The sequence below is a fragment of the Ascaphus truei genome, chromosome 4, assembly GCF_040206685.1.
Source record: "Ascaphus truei isolate aAscTru1 chromosome 4, aAscTru1.hap1, whole genome shotgun sequence".
In the NCBI taxonomy this organism is placed as follows: Eukaryota; Metazoa; Chordata; class Amphibia; order Anura; family Ascaphidae; genus Ascaphus; species Ascaphus truei.
Window position 1 is genome coordinate 110,342,092 of NC_134486.1, and position 5,010 is coordinate 110,347,101.

Consider the following 5,010-nt stretch of genomic DNA (forward strand, 5'->3'; position numbering starts at 1 on the left):
AACTTTAATAATAGTGTGCGGGAGCAGGGGGTCTCCTGAGCTGAACCGCATTGATTTCTGCCTCAGAGACCCCCTGCTTCCCGAGTTACAGGCCCCAGTTTGGGGCATCGGTGCCAGTGTGGACGCCATCTTTATAGAGCTCACGTCACGTCTTGGACGCTATAAAGATGGCGGCGACACTGGCACCCGATGCCCCATACCATGCAAATGTTACAAGCAGCTTTTTTTTCTATCAGCTAGCGTATGTAAAGGTTAAGAACGCTAGCAGGGGGAAAAAAGCATCACGTACCCTGTGGCTGTTCTGAGCTATTTTGAGAAGGTACGTTAATAAATGGGCTCAAGGCCTTAGTGAATCGCGTCCCCGGCCTCACTTTTTAACGAACCTGCTTTTTTGCAAAATCAGAACGCAAAGCCATTGAGCTTAGTGCATAGCCCCCTATATGTACTATGCAGTCTTCACTTGAATGGGCTGCAAGGTTCCTTCCAGCGCAGGGAGGTATCTACTGGCAGAGGATCGCTTAGTAGATATGGCCAACAATGTATGCCCAGCCTTTGCTAAATTCTACATTTCGATGGTACTTTCTGTGCCTACCATGGTGACCATGTGTAACGGGGTTATCAGGGTTCCATTCCAGAGAGGGAGCCTTACAAACGGCTACCACATCCAAAGAAGGAGCAGGCGCGCAAATTACCCACTCCCGACTCAGGGAGGTAGTGACTCTTTCGAGGCCCTGTACTTGGTGTGACCCTTTGTGATGTGAGGAGGTAACCAGGCTCACTAAAAGGTTAAGCCCACTTGGTTGCCCCTGAGCTGTGTTTGGGAGTCCTAGAGTGTCAGCTCTTGGACCTGCCTATTGTACATGAACTGCTATGCAATGTATGTAAAATGTGCGACAATAAATAATTTTTGTGTTGTTACCTTTCCAGGAGTGCTAGCAAGCAGGGATTGCTGGGCTATGAGTTTCAGAGTGGGTTTTGTGGAGAAACTTCTGTCAGATTGTGTCTATGTAGAGGGGTTCCAAAGTTATTGGACACCCCAAAGATGTACCCAAGAATCAGGTCAGATTCTCGTTTACTCGGAAGCACAATGTTCCGGGCAAAATCCTACCCTGAAAACGTTCTTACAACTCACCGCCAGGATGTCCTGCTTCAGCACAGACCAGAACAGGTATAGATAAGGGAAACAGGGAGCAACGTATCCCCAGAATAGTACAGGGGTCCCTAGTCTCAGGGGGGTATCCAGTTCATGCCCAGATAACCCTAACCTTGGTATGAGGGGAGCAGGAGGGTACTCCAGTCAGGGATAAGACTGTGAGGCTTTTATTAAAATATAAAGTCTAAGTTTGCAGAGAGTAAGGGATATGGTTAGTGGGGAAAAAACAGCCCAGGTTTTCACTCTATGCCTCACACCAATAGACTTAGGACCTTTTAATAAGAACACGAATAAAGTATATTTTATTAAACTGAATGTAGTATGCTTGTACATTGTAACATAAGCTGGGTCCTTTTACTGCGGGACTCCACAGGGGACTTATGGGCTACCAGGGTGTGGTGCCACTATGTCTGCCACTAAGTCCATAGATCAAAGTAACACGTGTGGCCAGGAGTGTGAACAGCCATCTGTGCAGGATGGCTGAGCTAAGTGTCCAAGTCCTGGGATGATTACAGGCCATTCCAGCAAGTAGTCACCTCCCTAGACTGAGAGGCACCTGAGCTCTGCATGACAAGTAGGAAAGATGGCGATTTTCGAGCATGCTCCTATGCCATGCTGAAGCTCAGGTGCCAGGCGTCGCAAGACTGGCAACCATGTGAAGGGCTAGCAGTAAAGTTCCCACGCTTGTGGGTTGGCGGTAATGCTGTGGGACTGACTTTGCAAATGCTATAAAAAAAAGTTAGTAGCCAGCCCAGGGGAGAGATCCCAAGACAGATCCAAGAAATGACTCCAAACCCAAAGAAGCCTTGCGGAGCTAGCAAGGAAACGGCTACAGGACTGCAGAGCAGAATATTTTCTAAGTCCTTCTTTCAGCACCATTTCCAACATACTTATTATAGAATTTATTTTGGTCAAGGAAGTTTAGTTTGTCAAACCAAAACCCCAGTAAGTGTGTTTTCTCCTGTATTATTGTAATTCACTGTGTGTATGTCTGTTTCCAAGAAATAAACGCAATTTATTTTACATTTTGATTTTGCTCAATGGATAAAGGTGTAAGTACCTGGTCTCCCGTGACACCCTTATGCTACATTTATATTATTCCAAATAGACCTGGTTCCTTCTCTACTACTAACACTATTGATGGCTATGCAAATACATTGCATCTCTGTCAACCCAAATGCCACATTTAAAAATGCAGAGTACATGTCTCTTCTGTGCCTGACAAAATCAATTTACAATGAGGGTATAATGATGCTACTTTTTGTTCTACTGCCAAAGTGATGTGCTGTAAGCTTGTAATCAGACAGATGTGCTACTGACTAGTGTTTAGGAATGCTTAAGTTATTTTTAGAGGACTTAAGTAAAAAATAATCTGAGGTTAATACGTTTTCCTGTTTGTAATCACAATTTTAAGTAAGGCAGCTAAATTCAATCTCTCAGGGAGATGTGCCAGTACATTAATGTCCCTGAGAAACATTGAGTGCTGTTTCAGTAATTATTACTATGTAAAGATCCATTTGGCCATTGGAGCTTGAACTTCTATTCTGTTGCCAAGGAAAAGTGTCAAAATGAAAAATTGCCAAAAGCATCCTGGATCTCCTTCATTAAAACTGATTGCACGTTTAGATTACTTTTCAAGAGAACCCCACCTCAGTTGTAAAACAGTCCCTATTGGAAAATTAGCCCTGAATTACAATTTTCCAGCTGTTCAGATACATATTTATTTAACCAGATGTGACTAATTCCCTTCCTGGGTGCAATCCCTGCGAAATATGGATTTGAGCAGAACACAGGGTAGCAAAGTAATAACACAAAATACAATATAGCCCACTTGTTTAAAAATCCAAGTTCTGAAACTCTCTGCCCGGCAATAAGGAAGTGACTCTCTCTTAAAGGGGCAATCACACATAGTTGAATTTCTTAGAAGTCCCTGAATGGGGAAATATTTGTCAATGGAGTGTTTTCTCTACACATCTCCCACCCTGTCCTTATCAGAGAATCAATAAAGATAAGAATAGGTGGAGATGGGGGACTCTGGCAGTACAAGCACTTGCTGATCACACAGTCACATAGGGAGCCGCCTGAAGAGATTAAACCCCTCCCAAGTCTCACTTTAAAAAATAAATAACAAATACTTATAGGTGTCAGATTTGAGTACAAATGTATCAATTACAATTACCCAAATGAGCCCCCTTAAACATATCACTATAATTAGTTATTTGGTCCTAGGAGGGATTGCCCCTTTAAAACGCCTCAGGATGTGCAACTACAATCTGTGCCTATTGTGCTTAACCCTTTTGCTGACAGAGGGCTCCTTTGGCAGCAAAAGGCTTAAACAATATATTACAATGAATTGTCACAAATAGGTCATTTTGCAAGCAAGGCTGTTATAAAAATATTCAATCCTCTAATCTATTCTTTATATTGATTGACCATAGGGTGCTGCTGCACCACCTCAGGGACTTAGCTAGTATCGATGGGACTGCACTACAATGGTTGCCTCATTCCTGCAGGGCCGGACCCGGCAGGTGGCTATGTGGTCCCATGTGTCACCAGTGGGGCCTGTTCCTTTTGGGTTCCCTAAAGGGTCGGTGCTGTTACTGTTCCTGTTCAACGGGTCTGTAAGACCGCTGGGCAAGATCATCTGGAAGCATGGTCTGAAGTGCCACCAGTAGGCTGATCTATGTTTCTTTCCAGGGCAGCCCAGGGACAGCTGTTGTTACATTGATCGCTTGCTTAGATGAGGTGGCTAAATGGATTAAGGCTAATTTGCTGATGTTCAACCCTGACAAGACAGAACTAATGATTATAGGTTCAGCAAGATGCCTGAGTATGGGACAGGGGGGTTGCGAGCTGCCCCTAATCAATGGTGTACAGGCACTGCCTGTGTCCCAGGTACGTAACCTCTGCATCTTCATTGACCAGAGTCACAACATGTGAGCCCAAAGGGGCTCAATTGTTAAGACTGGGTTTTTCTATCTTAGGCCGCTTCAGAGTTTGCGTCCACTCCTGTTGTCTATGAACCTTGAGTCACTGGTCCATGCCTTTGTGTCCATGCGGTTGGACTACGAGAATGCTTTATTTGTAAAACTACTGGTGTGCCTGATGTGGAGGCTTCAGCTTGTGCAGAATGCTGCTGCTCGGATGCTGACACGTGTTTCTCACTTTGAGCATAATACTCCCACCCTGAACTATCTGCACTAGCTTCCAGTGCTCTTTAAAACCTTGCAAGGACAAGAGCCTGCCTAGCAGCAGTTTCTTTTGATGCCTTGGAGGGATACTGGCTATGATCCCAGGTCCTTAGGGGGGGTCTGCCTCTCAGGCCTTCTTGTACTGTATGCAGCTTCAGAGGTCTGGAACTCTCTACTGCTAGAGCTCATGTGTTTATCTACTCTACCACTGTTTCAGACACGTGTAAGACTTATTTCTTCCTTGTGGCTTTTCCTGTCTAACAAAATGAATTATGTATCATTTTAGTTTGTTCTTAAACTGACTATAAAGTATTGTGATGCCCCCTTAAGTGGCGGTGTGTTTTTAGTTAAAAAATAAACGATGAAGATGCTATGATAAGATGGGCCTCTTTGCTTGTTATGCAAATTAAAAGATAATTATTAAGTAGGTGGAAAACTACTACATCTATTCCTCCTTTAATATAAAAATAATTAGTTTATCTAAATTGGCTCATGTGGATAAAATGTTTAATAATCTGGACTGCAATTAAATGTATGTTTACTATTCATGAAGGAACGCTTACTTTCATTTTTATATCTCAATATGATACTTTTTAAATGAGCAATATTTTCTGCTTACTTTTTTATTTATGAACAGTTTATAGTGTTGAGTTATTTTGTACACCG

At 43.3% G+C, this 5,010-nt stretch overlaps 1 non-coding gene across 1 annotated transcript; it reads left to right on the top strand.

The window, feature by feature from the left end:
• The first annotated feature begins 473 nt into the window (after positions 1-473).
• LOC142494114 (18S ribosomal RNA) lies at positions 474-718 on the top strand. The gene has a single exon (XR_012801348.1). It is a non-coding gene; the product is annotated as an 18S ribosomal RNA (ribosomal RNA).
• The last annotated feature ends 4,292 nt before the right edge of the window (positions 719-5,010 follow it).